Source organism: Anser brachyrhynchus (genome assembly GCF_964034855.1).
Source record: "Anser brachyrhynchus genome assembly, chromosome: 21".
Lineage (NCBI taxonomy): Eukaryota > Metazoa > Chordata > Aves > Anseriformes > Anatidae > Anser > Anser brachyrhynchus.
This window is the reverse complement of record NC_137714.1, coordinates 4,346,484-4,362,528: the sequence shown is the minus strand read 5'-3', so window position 1 is coordinate 4,362,528 and position 16,045 is coordinate 4,346,484. Positions and strand designations below refer to the sequence as shown.

Genomic DNA, 16,045 nt, shown 5'->3' with positions numbered 1-16,045 from the left:
AGCAGTATCAGAGCTCTGCAGGAATGTGGTGGGAGGAGGTACACGGGGTGGCTCCAGAGTGCGTGTGCACGGAGGAGTGAGGGGAGCTGGGTGATGCTCTTTCCCTCTCACCAACAGCTCTATGATCACTGCCAATGCAAAGAGCACGTTCCTGGAAGCACAATTCCTTCCACCGTCCAGGCAGGAAGGTGTTGAAAACGGTGCAGTGGGGCACATTACAGGATTTCGGAGTAGTGAGCAGGCCCAGTTAGGCAGCTCTGCTTAGCGGGACAGGCGTTACGCTGCAGCAAGCAGGCACAAGTTTAAGAGATGCTGCTCATCCGAACCCAGTGCGAGTCTGTGTTGACTGCAGCCTGCTCCGTGCCTTGTTTCTATGTGTGGATGCCTTGTTAGCCTATCCACCCTGGAACACCAATAAGGTAAAAAGGTAGACGTGAAAAATTAAGTCTTTTGAACCTGGCTTGCTAGAGAAATGAGCAAACGTTCTCTGCTCACATCTGCCTGTGCACCCTAGCATAGTAACTCTAAAAGCTCCATGGTCGGTTTCTACCCAATCTGGCAGATTCAAGGATGTTAATGTATTGGAAACAGGCAGATGGATAAAAACAAAAATGAGTTCCTATTACTAGGGAAACTCTGAGGAGAAGACTGCAAAATGAACTCAAATTCCTTTCAAGTATTTGGGAGTCCACCCAGGGATTTCACACCGTTACAAATATCCAAACAAAGAACCCTGACAGACCCCACGGAATTCAACTGGTAGAGCCAATGCTGTAGGACATCAAGCTTTATTAATGCCACTGCTCACAGACTGCTTCTTCCAAAATCAGAATTTAGGTTTCCTAAAGAACTTCTATGAATAGGCATAATAAATGAGGGTGAAAAGCCCGTATCTGGCTTTAGTGCAGAACCTAGGTCCCACCTCTCCCCAACAAAAGCAGAGAGAGAACAGGAAAGCTGATTTGCAGCAGAGAACAGACTCCCACGCTATGCATGCAGGCAATTTATACCGAGGTATCACGTAATTAAATGGACACCTTTTCATATCCACTTTCAAACAGCCGAAAAGCATTACCCCGGGCAGTGAATTTGGTGCTGGCAGGAAAGCAGGAGTTATTACATGAAAAAAACTAAAGCCAACAAACCATCTAGCAGACTGCAATCAGAAAATGCCATTTAATAAAAGTGAAGGAGCAACCAGTAGCAGTAATCAATTGAGTAACAGCAGTTGCCACAAGCATGGTTAATGGACAAGAACCCAGAGGGGACGAGGTTTTCCCGAGGCCCACTGGTTGCTAAAGTGATTCTATCAACACATGCAAATGTGGACTTTATACCGTCTGGGAAAGAGAAAGGAAAATTTGCAAAAAATCAATACCTACCTAACTGAGCTGGTACCCGACTCCTACAGCGAAATACTTCCAGAAGTGTCTCACGTCAGGCTTCCTGCGCAGGTTAGCAGCAGAGGCGTGGATCAGTTCTGATCTCAGGTCTGGGAAGTTTCCCACAGCCCCAGAATTTGATGAGGCCTCTGAAGCTGGTGGTTGCCTAGCACTGACACAAGAAATCTGACTTAAATCGTAATCCTGGGGTCTGAGAAACTGGGAATGCTTGGTGCAGTGCACATATTGGCTTTCCTCTGGTGTGGTCTTTGGAAAGATGAGGCTGCAGTGATTTTAGTCCTCAACACCTGACATAAACAATGCCCAAAACATTGTCCTGTTTCTGTGCCCAGAACTCTTCCAGCTCCAAAAGCCTGCTGGGCATCTGCTAGCCAGGTAGAGCACTACCTTGAGCACTGAGATGGCCAACCTCAGGCCCCACAGATGCTCCTCTTGCCAACAATTTCCCTTTTGTCTGCACGGGCTTAAGCTAGCCTGAAGGATGAGTGGACTTTACCCATGTCACTGCAGTTTCCAGATGTCTGTGACTTGCCAAGTTGCTGACCCACTTTAGGAAGCTTGGGTGTTATCTGAAATGACAGATGCCTCTCGCGAAGTCTGCCCAGCTGTCTTTTTGTGCCCGTCTCCTTCCATGCCTAGGGACTGGGGTAGTGCAAACACAAGGCATCATTTTCAGGAGAACCACCAGCACTTGTGAAAGCCAAGGATCAGAGAGAGGCCTTTTCCTTGAAGAAAAACTCTTCTGTGGAATGGAGGAATGCAGAATAACACAGATACTGAAGTGACCCTGTGACCAGTGACCACCTGACTCCTTCAGCCCCTGTACTGTGACTCAGAATACGCTTTTACTACGGTTACCACTCGGGTCTATCCAGGAGAGGTTTCAAATCCCTCCTGTGGCAACAGCAAGTGCAGACAGCTGAGCCAGGCACATGAATAAATCAGCAAGAGCAGAGCTGCTCAGCCAACGCTGTGCCCTTCAGGGTGGCACCGCTCTGGTCCACAGACCTGATCTCTGTTTTCCCTGCAAAACCAGACAGCAGCAGGAAGCAACTGAGAAGAGGAAAAAGCTGGAAACCAGCTGCACAGCCAGGGTCTCCATCAAAACTGGGGGGTCCAGGTTAAGTCCTGGGGTAGCTATTTCATCAGACAAGAAGTTTTCAAAGTGGAAAAATGCTACTTTATATAAATTCTGCCAAAGCCATGTTCCTATGGGAACAGTTTCAGTTGGGACAAATTCTGAGATCATCTAGCAGTGAAGTCAATACAGCCCCAAACCCACTTCATCAGAAAAGTCCCAGACAGCTCCATTCGCAAATGGACCATGCAAAACCTCACACTGTCTCAGGAAATCCTGACTTGGCCATTAACTGCCCATGGAGAAAACCACCTCTGGGCTTCTGAAAGGCAGCTCCTGCGTTCTGACAGCAACTCCACCAAAAGCCCTGTGACGACTGACCACAGACAGGACCAGATGCTTCAGGTGCGCCAGACAGGACGGTGACCATCTAACACGCCTCCACACCCGAGACACAGGGACAGTGCCAAAGAGGGAGGCTGGTTAATCAACGGAGGAAAAGCCTGCAAGGGTCTTTCCATCTTCTACGATGAGACGGTGCAGTGGCTATCCTCGTGTCACAAACCTGGAGAACAAATGAGCGTAATACTGCCTGTTGTGGTCCCCACAGACGTTGCTCCCCATTGCCCCTTAGTTCTCAAGTGCCAGCTGTCTCTGCAGAGCCCTAAGAGATTGCTTTGATGCTTGCTGTTCCGTGCCTAAATCCGATCCTTCTGCATTGAGGGGTTCAGAGGACTGGGGGGGAGGATGCAGCAGAGGAAAAGGCGTTGTTTCCTTGTCGCAAATCAAACAGCGTGACTGACATCAAAAGACAAGCACACAGACGGAGCAAGCAGAAGATGGAGTGGGGTAGGGGGAAGAGACTAACTGCTGTGAAATAGGAAAAAAAACACATCTTGTCAAGGTAAAAACAGCAGGCAGAGAAAGCTCAAGCAATGAAGCAAGATACTTTCTCCCTTCAATTAGGGTATGGTTTTCCTCCTTCCCACCTCCTGCCCACACTCTCCACTGCTACCTGGTTTTATCTTCTCTTTGCAAAGACAGACTCCAGCTGCTGCAGAGTGCCAAGGCACATTTCTCCAGCGCTGAAAAATCACTGGGCTTGCCTTCTCTGCCCTGGACGCACTGATTTCCAAAGGACAGCCAAGGCAATTCTAGGGCCTCATTTGAAAGCACTCTGGGATCTGAGCTGAAAGTGTCTATGAAGACAACAGGTTAGAAATACTGGTTTAAAGCTTTTGTCCTCTGCCATCAATAGAGCTACATAAAAGAACTGGATAATTGTCATCAGCATGGGGCTGGTGTCAGGCTGCAAAGCACAACCTTTCCAGGAGCACCACAAAGCTCAGAGGGGCAAAGCAAATGCCTCTGAACATGTGCATGCCTGTGCGTGCGTACATGTGCACATGCATGTGTAAGGAAGTGAATGTGTGCACACCTTACACATTATGTATGTGCACACAATCAAAATGACACTGTGTGCATACCTGTAAAACCTCTGTGCAATATTACCCAGCTGCAGAATCCAACAGCACGTGGTTTTCATGTATGCCAGCCCATTTCAGCCACTGCCTGGGTGTACGTGTATGTATTTACACACACGACTATACACATTCTAGAGCAGAGCCCGACGCTGCTCACGCTTACTCCCTTGGGAGAACAAAATGACAGCACACAGGTAAGAAATGCTGGTCACATCCTTCTGCCTTCTCCTGGAAAAGCTCCCATTGTGCCGCGAAGACAACAACGCAAGAATTGCATAGGTCAAAATCTTCTCCCACTGCCCATTTCCCTGTCTCCCCAGTCTTGGTTCTCAAACACTGAACTAGCTCCCAAAGCTACCGTCTGACTCCCGCCCACATCCTTGGTAGCTGCAATATGTCTGCTGGGCCAGCTCCAAGCCTGTGACTTCACTGGAGCAGCTGTTTGTGCTGGGAAGAGAATTTGGTTACAATTCAGATGCAGCTAGAGCCAAAGCTGTAAAATACACTGCTGTCTTCCATCCAAGCAAAGACGCTATGCATGTTACAGGCGCGACCAACACATTTTACTGGGGTAAGCCTGCCTCCAAAACAGCTGAGAGGAACAAAGGGGACGAGTGAGTAACACACGTCTAACATGAACCTCGTCTAACACGGAGTCTCAAAGCAGGGAAGGTAGACTGAGGGCTACTGCACAGAAAACCACAAAGAATACAACAAATCTCTGCACTAGATGACACAAAGACCAACCAAAACTGATCTCCTCAGGAACTCCCTGCTGTGAACTGAGTGAAGTTAATCAAAAGCCTTTTCTGAACCTATCATAGTCCGATTCAGCAAGCAGCCTGGTCCTGCAAAGCAATTAGGAGACCTTCTGGCTCCCAAAACAGCACCCAGGAATTACTGAATTTCATTTAGAAGGTGCAGTTGGGGGGTTACACACCTGCCACAAGGTTACACACCAGGGCTGGAAGGCCTGGAAAGTCACTTGTCAGCTTGAACCAGGTTATCAGTATGAGCCCTGTCCTCCAGCGCACAGCCTCCAAGAGGATCCACTTGAGCAACAGCCTTTCCCAAAGAACCCTTTGTCAAGGGAGCAGAGAAATGCAAGCTTAGCAGAACAACCACATCCATCTCCTTCTAGAGTTTCCATGTAATTCACACCATCTTATCTCTTCTTGAAAGAAACGTAAACCCTTGCCAGCCTGCAGACCCAGACTGGTGATTCCAGCTACCACCACTTTGGCTCTACATCTGGGAGGAAATCCTTGGTGGAAATCCCTATTTTCAAAGCAGGGGCACCCAGACTTCATTCATCTTCCACACCAAAAACACAGCAACATCACTCTAAGCTGGGAGCACAAGGTCTGCCTTTGGAAGTCAAAATTTGGCTGCCTTTCTCCATTTCAATGTTTGATTCCTTCCTTCTTCTTTCATGACTGCTACTCCACTACATGCAGTAATTAACACTGCAGAGAACTGTATTCTCCTCCTAAACCAGCTGAGGCTGCAGGAGACAGTGAATTCCTGAGTTTTCCTCCCCGTACAAGCACGAGGAGAAGCTTAGAAACGCATGGCAGAAAAAGGTGTCGATGGCATTAGGACTCACAAATTCACTAAACCCGCAGGCTTCTTGTCAATCTATACATCCAAATGCATTTTCTACTTACCCCTGGTCAACTCAGAAATATTTTTCACAATTTCTCTTCCTCTGCAATTGCCCATAACCTCAATTTTTTCTAACACAGAGGCTATTACCCACTGATCTAGATAAACGGTAAAGCCAGACCAAAGCACTCCTGAAATAAGAGCTATTGCTCAGACACTGAAGAGCTAGTATGATACATTGAAATGGACAGATCTTCCCTCCAGCTAAATCCCTCACTGAATGCACACAGCCTCATTCCTGCCCTGAAGAAAATAGATTGAAGGCCATGTCAGAGACAAAAGTCGCATCAATCAGAACCCTTATATTAAAATGCCTGTAGCACTCCAGGAAAAAAACAACTACCACCAACAAAACTACCTACTAAGCAACCAGCTGTGATAAACTTCTGCTTGCCACCTCCGTGGAGCAATGTACTTTTCCCAATTATTTCAAATCAGCCCCTCTTTGGAGAAAGTCTGGGATTCCTGGTTATTCTCCTCTCTTTGCAGAAAAAATCAGGGATAAGTGTGGTCCCTTCTAGATGTATACTATCTACATAATACTGGCCTTATGTGTCTTATTTTTCAGGCAGGAATGACAAATTTGTTTCTGCCCCAAAGAACTGTAAGCATTCAAACTGGGCAGCATCTTTCATGCCAGATCTGGAATGAAATTGCTTAAATTTCACCCTAAAGCTCTTTATTCTTGCTATAAGGAGAAATAAACCAACAACAACAACAAATGCAGGGCAAGAGTTTTGTCCTGCATGGACACTTTATTCCTCAGCTTCTTTGCTCATTTTTACTTTTCTCACAGAAATCTCCACAAAGCAATAGCCAGCGAAACATCCTTTGCTCTTGTGTGCTTTTGTTTTGGGTAGTGACAAATGCTTGGATTTGAGGTGAAATTGCTATTGTCTAACAGAGAAATTTAACTTTTTCTTTCAGATGAGTGGGGCAGTTACCTGGCTTCCTTCTTGTCGCTTTTCAGCAGGATCAGTGAAATTCTCAACACTGAAGTTTCACTGGAATCATGAGTAAAACTTGAACAACAGAGGGAGTCTGCAAATAGAAAATAAAAGCATTAGCATACAGTTTTCCCAAAGCACAACTTAAACAGAAGCATTACAAAGGGGGAGTGAGCTCATGCCAGCACAGCAACGTGCTCTGTCTCAGAAAAATCTGCATTTTGGAGATAGGCAAGGCTATAACCTGCCTGCACAAAAACACGTTTTCAGGTGTTGCTACTTAAATACTCCCTGGATTAAAAAGTTAGTGGACTGCTGAACATAAGTGATTACACGTGAATTTTTCAGACCTGCTGGACATAATGACACCTGTTCTCACCTACTAACAGCAGGCCCACAACTTGCTGGGTCTCAAAGCTCTATAGAGAAAAAAAAAATAGAAATTGACATACCCTAGAGACATTGGGCCTGCTGGCAAGCAAAGAGAGGCTTGGTGGATGCTAGAGCCTTCTGATTTAAAATTAAGCATGGATTCTGTGAAATTATATCCTCAATTCTCCCGGTTATATTACCTGCCAGTGGCTTCCGCTAGCCACCAGACAGTTTCAGGAGCTTATTGTGCTGTGGCAAAGCTGAGCCCTGAGGTAAACAAAAGCATTTGGCCAAACGCAGAGTTAACTTGGTTCCAGGATATTGGATCTAACCTGGTACTACCCTGAATGCCAAGGCACTGCCAGCACAGAGAACTGAGCCTCCCTGGCTAACAACAGCAGGCTAGAAACTCAGAGGGGTCACCATGAAAACACTTCGGGTGCACCTCTGTGGGGTTGGCAAAAGGGAAACGGTTTGCTGTATTTAGTGAACTTGCTCTTGCTCTACATGAGTTTATCTGAAGGGGCAAGAGCGATGCGGAGTCACCAAGGAGCCGGCAAATTAAAAGATCATTGCATGTAATTGAAATGTTTGGCTGGGATTCCCGGAGGCCTGGTAGGAAGAATCCCTGGGGGGGAAGGAAAGGAAGATATTTTGTTTGATGCGTGTTAGCAAGGAGAAAACTGAGCCAGAGTGCCTGCACGGCTAGAAGAATTGCTCTTGCTGAAGTCAGATCTCTCTGACTTGTCTGTTAGCCTCTGCTTAGCAGCGCTGTAATGACCCCAAAATTGCAGCTGACAGATTGGTGCTGAGAGTTTGTCTCACTGAGGCTACCTCGTGTGGATGGGCCATTACTCTTTCAATTTTGGTCTCTGATGCCTGTTAACATACATTAGGCTTTTCCATATGCTGCTTTTTAGCCTGGCGTCCAGGGCAGCTGCCTGGGCCTCCGTCCCCACCCACACGCTCGGGCCCTGCCTAATGAAAATGGATGACAAGCCCAGCTGAGTAATGGGACACAGATGGACCAAACGGTTTTCCACTTGGAAACATATTTTCGTTTAAGAAAGTCTCAAAAGATGGTGAGGTTTTTATTCATGTACCACTGTAAGCCCCCTCCCCCCCATGTTTTTCAGGCAGGTCAGGAATTCAGCGCTGCACACTTTAACTGCATGTGGATGTCTGCGGACCTGTTCTGGCACTGCTGTTCTGCTAAGGGCTTGGACAGTCACTTGCGTGCTCTCTCGCTTTCCCCTTCTTTTGTCTCACCTCTTCTACACCCATTGAAAGCTCTTTAGCGTGAGGAGCAGCATTTTGGGGGCAGACCTGCCAACAGAAGGCCTGGCACACAGCTGAACCAGCCTCAGCTGAAGGACTGCCCTGCAGTACGGACAGCGGTCAGTTAAGCAACTGGTTTGCCACGATGAACGCCTCGTGCAGCCACAGCAAAAGGAGACTGCAGAGCCACACACGGGAACACATCACCGAGGGGACTGCACAGTGGGTATGCCAGGCAAGGGTCATCTCCCAGCAGGACTCCTCGTTCCTCAAGTTATTCTTGCTCCTAACAGTGCTCGAATTCCAAGAACAAAAGGGCCCAAGCAGAGTCCAAATGCCAGAGAGGAGCCAAAACACCTCCATGTGACTTGTGGGAAAACAAGGCTCGTCTTTTAAAGGATACCAGTGTGGTACCGGTCAGTCAACAACAGATGTGCAGAGTTAAGGCATGCAATAGGCAAACATCTGCTGCAAGGCGGGCACAATCAGTGTCTTGGGTCAAATGTCCTGTGCCGTAAGGTGCCACTGAAAACCTGTAGCCAAGAGGTGTTCTGCAAACAGCATTTCACACGCCTCTAAGGCTAACTTGCTCTTGGTGGCCAGCCTGGGGCATCAGATACTGAATTGCACGAGGAGTGGACAGGACTCGGTCACAGCCTGCGTTGTCACACTCACCTGGGGGGCCATGTGGAACGAACTCGCCTTTGCTGGCTGCTCTTACCCACGTGTTCTGTGGTGCACCCTCGAGGAGACAGAGTTCCCTCGCATTCTGGGCTTGTACCTCGCACTGGGAAGTTCCCAGGAGCTCGTGAGGCTGTCTCTGACTTTCCAAAGTGCTCCCTGTTATTTATGGTTTCTGCCCTCGTGCTAAGTCTTTTCAAATAATTTGGAAATAATCTCCTTAATGCTAGGGCAGTTGGCCCATGACATCTCATTTACCAGGCAGTCTATCTTCCCAGAGAGGTGAAGCCTGCTTACATGTTCTGAGAGACAGGGCGAGTGTCTGTGAGTGCACGTGCGAAAATGGGATGGGACGCAGGAAAACAATTCTCCCCGAATCTTTCGGCCTTCATTACAATTCTTCTTTTAAGTGCCAGCTCTGATTTACGGCCTGCCATTCAGAGGCCATGAAGGCCTGCAGCCAGAGCTGCCCAGCTGTCAGACCAGGACTTAAAGGAACAGGAGACACATTAACCTGTCTCTCTGCCTGCCTAGATCCCACAACTGATATAGGAGCTGACAAAGACGGGGTGTTCTTGGCACTTTACTTCCACTCAGAGCATTCCTAGGGGCTGGGGCTGTTCAGAGGTGGACATACCCCTGAACCGCGTGAAGACTCCCCAGGTGCAGTGATATGGATGTAGCTGTATCTCGCACCCCAAGAAAGAGACTTCCTACACTGTGATCCCCACACTCCTGCTTGCTTCCTCCAGGATCTCTGACACACCAGCTGGAACTTTGCCTCCTGTTAAACAGGAACGATCAGTCTTGTTTGATGCACAAGAATCCTGGCAAAGGTGGATCATCTCGCGAAGGCTCCTTCTTGAAAGCTGCTAAAAATGGAAGCTACAACTTATCCAAAAAGAAGAATATACAAATACACATATGAAATGGCGTTTTTTCTGTACACACTCAGTAGTTTCATATTTTAATAGGACGCCACAGTAATAACAAGAATATTGTCAAAATGCAGCATGGTGAAGTGAGAGAGGACATTCCCTTACCTCACTCTCCTGGGTTTATGAACCCTCTCACAGCAGTGTGAGTCACACACTATCGAGACCGCTCTGCAATACGGAGACATGCCCATTTTTACTCCGGAATGCAGTGAAAGGTCACCAGTGGCATTTCTCAGTTACTCTGCTTCTAGCCCACTCTGTTCCACGGCACGACGAGCTGCCTCCAGGCACCGAACTGGTTCAGTTAGCCTTTTCGGAAGAGCAATCACAAGGCACTTTCCAGCCTGCTGGCTCCCAGCAGTGGGTAAATTCATCAGTTCATAGACAAAGATGAGCATTGCTTGCAAGCCAGTATTTAAGAGCAAAAGGACTGCTGTTTGCTCCCCATGGTTTTGGGCTCCAAAAGGGAACATCCATAGCTTTTTAGGCAGCTGCAGCTCCCTGTCTGTACACCTGCACCTAAGCTTCTGGCAGGGGACCTCTCACCACGGGACTGATTTACGTCTGACTAGATTAGCAGCACAAGGCCAAGGGGAGAGGCAGAGCTCTCACGGCAAAGGCTTGCGTGGGGACGTGCCCTGACCTCAGGGTTTTGCTCTGCAGCAGGGGACTCGCCGTGCGGTCTTGTCCCAGCTAGAAGAGTTAAAAGCACTGTTTAAAATATCACCTTAGAAATACTCTCCCTCCCCTTTCTCTATTAATTAAGCTGCTGCCTGTGCTAAGCTCACCAATTCATGCAGACCAATACACCCACTGCCATCTAGATGACCAGCTCGTTTTCAAATACATAAAAAAGGCACAACTAAATCAGCTAGATTTGCAGACTCTTTTCCTTCCATGCAACAGTGACCAAAGCTACAGATGTGTCTATAATGATGGGCTCTAAAACCATCATCTAGGGGACCAAGAGCCTCCTGGACAATTTCTGCAATGCACAAGCCAGAACAGGCAGCTTTGCACTGCCATGAATCCTTGGCTTCTTCCCCTCTGTCAAGAGGAAACTAACGCAGACCTGCCAAGCACAATCTGGTGAGGCAGGGGGCATTTTTAGCAGCAGACTTACCTAGCCAGGAAACAATCTTATGATAGAAGGAGGCTTAACCTCAAGCCAGATTCAGCAAGGTCCCAGCTATAAGACCACTTATAATTTTTTACGTTACATGTTAATTAGTTTAAAATAAGAGTCCTCCAGGCCCCCGAGGTACTGCTAGAACAGATAATTCCTCATTCCCAGCTGAATGCCCTGAGCCCACAGAGACATCATGCTCTTTCCTGGCACAGTTACTGATTTCCTTGTGCACTGCAGTCCTGCTAGACAAAATCCCTTACCCGGCCCAGCGTATCACACAAGTCTAAGACATTCTCTGGGGAGGCAGAAGACATGGATTCAAACTGTTTTGAATTGAAGGGCTTCCTTCACCTCCAAAATACTTCCTCTGAGACTTTATACAAGCCCTACATAATTTTAACAAGTGAGAAGCAGACATGCTGGAAGGTTTGAATCTAGATTCAAACAACTCTCTCCAAAGCTCCTATCTTAAGAGACTGAAATATTGGCTTATTTTCATTAGCCTCTCAAGGCTGCAAAATGAGATACAAATCTAAGGATGAGAGCTCAGTCAGCTCCAAAGGTGCTGGAGTCAGCAAAGAGAAATACACAGATCAGACATGCCTGCTACAAGAGGGCTCACAGGCTCAGGACAGGTAGTTAAACCGATCTCCCTTCGTGTGACACACAAATGCTCCTCAGCAGGCTGGGTTACAGGCTGATAGCTTCTAGAGTCTTTGGTTGTGTTCCCAGCCTAATGTAAAGGCTTATTCACCCAAGCTGATTAACAGCAGCGTGCTGTTCACAGAATATCCTGAGTTGGAAGGGAGCCACAAGGATCACTGAATCCAACTCCTGGCTCCACGCAGGACCACCCAAAAATCAGACCCGATGTCTGAGAGCTTTGTCCAAACGCTTCTTGAACTCTGGCAGGCTTGGGGCTGTGACCATGTCCCTGGGCAGCCTGTCCCAGTGCCTGACCACCTCTGGGTGCAGAACCTTTCCCTAGCCCCCACCCTGACCCTTCCCTCTCCCAGCTCCATGCTGTTCCCTCGGGTCCTGTCGCTGTCCCCAGAGAGCAGAGCTCAGCGCCTGCCCCTCCGCTCCCCTTGTGAGAGAGCTGCAGGCTGCCATGAGGCCTCCCCTCAACCTGCCCTGCTCTGGGCTGAGCAAACCAAGGGACTCAGACACTCCTCATACGTGCTGCCCTCTAAACCCATACGATCTGTGTAGCCCTCCTTTAGAAATCTAATAGTTTTACGTCTGTCTTATATTTTGGTGCCCCAAACTACACCCAAGTACTCAAGGTGTTCTCCGTCAGTTCCTGTCTCACTTACATGACACAGGCCCTTTGACTCCTAAATATTTCCTGCTTTAAGAATTTAGTAATTATTATGAGATAAAGAACACATCTTTAACCGGAACAGCTATTCTGCAGTAATGATCTGTCAGAATCTTCATTCTGAAGTATCCCCCCCGTGCTGACAAGTCTCAGTTTGCCGTGTGTCTCTGGTGACTGATTTTTACGTACCTGTACTTCTTCATCTCCACATGCAGAACACGCTATAAAACAACCACTGCCTTAGTGCTTACTTTGACTGTAACTCCTTATGAATCTCTGAAGAAAATCTCCATCTCTTCAACCTCTGTTGGAACAGCAGAGCACACCTTCCAATCCCCAATCTCTGGTGTTTGCAACATTCAGACCTTCACACTCCAGCTTCACCAAAACGCACAATACATTAACACTGCCTGTTCTTCTGACCTATTCTACAAATACTACAGCACTCTGGCAACTCCCACCCGCTCCCTGACATCCCCCCCTCTCAAACTCTGCATAGACAGGAAAAATCCATTGTGTAAGACATTCTCCCAAGGTAGGAGAGGTAATTTGTACTCAGGATTTCCTATGTTGCATGTCTTACGTAAAGCTTCCATGCACTCTGAACGGTCAAGGTAATAGCTTCTATCTCTGAACAGTCTTTGTGGAATATAAAATGCATTTACAGCCCGCTGCTGCTGCTGAGGGTTTGTGTGAATACAGGAGCTCTGGGAAGTAACAGAAGCTAAATCTTCAAAGCCCACTTCACAAGTAAGAGAGGCTTTCAGAGCTTAGAGAACAAGGACACTGAACAAACTATTTACAGGGACTAACAAATAGACGGTGAACAAACGCCTTATTTGACCTGTGTTACACTTCCACTCAACACAAGTTGAATTGTGGCAGGACAGTCAGCAGAGCCACAAGCAGAGCTACATGTGGCATCATGGCTGGAACACAGCAGAGAGCATGGTGGAGCATCTCTTGGATCATTATTTCCCACCACCAAACCCAAGGCGTGAGGCAAATCTAGCCCAGAGTGCCAAGAAAGACAAGAACAGCAGTGCTTCTGTGTCACAGAAATATTGTCAAGTTTGTTGCTATCTAAAAAATCAACTTATCGGATGGAGATTGTCAAAACCAAGTATCTTGTCAGAACACAGTCTGTTAGCCACTGTATTACTCTCTATGGCCAAGAGCAGCATCAGAATTCACTCACCTTAGTGGTGAAAGGACACCCCTTTAGTACAAACCCAGCTATCTTTTCCCAGTTTGCCCAGTGCTTGTATCTGACTCTTTGTATTCCATCAACCACAAAACAGATATTTATTTTTTATTTTTTTAAAATACATGGACTCACTACCTTTCAAATCCATGTTTAATGTCTCTAAGCAGAGCCAAAGAAGATAACGTAAGACACCTTAACCAGCCATATACTTCATTCTTGCTGCAGTCTTGGGTTTAACTTTAGCTTTCAGTAACTATTACTGATACTAAAGGCTCCTCACAAGCCACGCATTGTTTGAAAATGACAGATACAAAACCACCGGACTATGCAGTACACTTCTGTTCCCACTAAATTTAACTCCACTTGCAAGCTATCTGATGACAGCCAGAACCCTAGTGAAGTCTGGTCAGATTGAAACTTCCTCCCTTTTCCCAGGCTGAAAATTAACACAGTGAAGTATTGATTCCCCACTAGCTTACCTGACAGTATACATTAAAATGTGATTTTCACTATTAAAAGCACATACAAATAAGTCACCAGGGAAGCTACTAAATATCAAATTAATACCTGACTAGTTCCTCCATGGTATCTGTCCACATACACATGTTTTGATCTCAGAGTACATGAGATTTACTATGTTTTCAACATGGAATAAGCTACCTTGGTCTCCTTCATATTTATCACAGGGTAGAATATGCAGAGTTACGTCTAGCTACTGAATATACTGTAGTTTCACAGCTGAGCTTGTCCCTGCAATAATTTCTTCACTTGCCTGAAGCTTTACACATAAGCAAGAGATAGCTTGAGGGGAGTGTGTGTGTATGTATGTATATTGTGATTACCACTGTACCATACACTGAATTAGGTGATCAACGTGTACAACTGCCTTTTAAGGCTTGTCTCCTAGTAAAATAATGCATATCTTTTCCACTTGTTGTCTGTTTTCTTAATCTGGAGACAATGCATAGACATTATTCATTTGCTCATTCATACATGTGCACACGCACAAGTATTCTGAGCTGTGATTTTAAAATGCATTGGCTATTGCATCAAAACTCCGTCCCTTCTACTTGACATATATTTTATAAGACCCACAATTATTTAGTGAAACATTTAAATAATAAAACCCCCATATATGACACCATTTATAACTCTTCAGTTATGCCCCCCCATTGAACGTGATTTACCATGCTACAGTCACTACTTTTAAATGCTGTCATTAGGCAGGATCTAGCATCACTTCAGCCTCAGCACACCGACTTACCAAGGAAACTGCAGAATCGTATCCAGCTCAAGCACTGATTTCAGCACTGATGAAAAAAGCTGGCTCAACTGTGTTGGCCCCTGTCCACAGCACGTGCACTGGTGGTGCAGACTTCCTGTTTGGTGCTCAGCCAGTGCGCCTCTGCCTGCATTAGCAGGAACCATCTGCAGGGATGAAAGAAGAGTTCAACTTCCAGCTTGACTTCCAACCTCGAGAATAGCCTCACTACTCTCTCCTCCAGGAACCACTAAATAATACAGTGTGCAGTTTGCTGAACTAGCAGTTTCTGTTAGGGGTAATCCCTATCTCCATGGGCTGTGGGGTGTCTCCTTTTCATCACACGTAGTCTTCAGCATTATTATCTCAGGCGAGATTTAGCAGTAGACAATAAGGCAACTCCTACTAGAATACTTCCAAGATACTAGTATCTTGGTTGGTCTCATGCTGCAACACAGGTCTTAACAATAACGGCTCTTAGGTGGAACTTGTCATCCATCTACCTTTAGAAAAATAATACAGAGACAAGAATCACCACCCCATTATAAAGACAGGGAAACTGAGGTATTAAAAGGGGAGTAATGATAAAATGTGGATGCCAGCAGCAAAGCAAGGCATAAAACCAGGTCTCCTGCATCCCAGCTGGGTGCTCCAGGCAACACAGCTGGAAAGCTCCATATCCCATTACCCATACACTGAGTCATTGAGTTCCCCCAGCAAGGATCTTATTTTTCATTATGGAGTGAAAAATAAAACAAGCCACAGGGCTCTAACTCCTCCTGCAAGCCAGAGAGACACAGCCAGAAATTTCTATGGCAAACGAGGCAGTGAAAATGCAGCCTGACAGAGAGCAAAGTGGCAGAGGCAAGCCAGCCGTCTGGGTGCCGGAGTGGTTGTATCACTCATTATTCAGGGAGAGCGGGGGAGTCTGAAGCGTTACTTCAACTGTAAGAAAACAGGCTGGCTGCTGATTAATCCAAAAGGCTGCTTGGAGATGAGATACCTCATGGTCACCAGCCTCCAAAAACAGAATGTAAAGGCTCAAAACCAAGCCACTACAAATAATTTCCTTCTAGCTCTCACCAGTGGCCAGTCAGGCTATGCAGGCAGGCTCAGTAACTTGTCTTCTTTGTGTGACTGTTTCCAGAAATACAACACAGCACCCCAACACAAACTGTTGCTACTAAGAATTTAAGCAAAATGGAGCAACTGAATGTCGTATGTCTCTCCCCACCCCCCCCCCAAGGTTTTCCTGCAAAACAGACTTAAATATGCAAGAAC

General features: G+C 46.7%; 1 long non-coding RNA gene across 1 annotated transcript; it reads right to left on the bottom strand.

The window, feature by feature from the left end:
• Window positions 1-1,254: 1,254 nt before the first annotated feature.
• Window positions 1,255-15,989, bottom strand: LOC308181083. Its single transcript, XR_013941312.1, has 3 exons — window positions 14,768-15,989; window positions 6,575-6,671; window positions 1,255-1,554 (listed from the first exon to the last, which is right to left on the bottom strand). It is a non-coding gene; the product is annotated as an uncharacterized lncRNA (long non-coding RNA).
• Window positions 15,990-16,045: the final 56 nt, after the last annotated feature.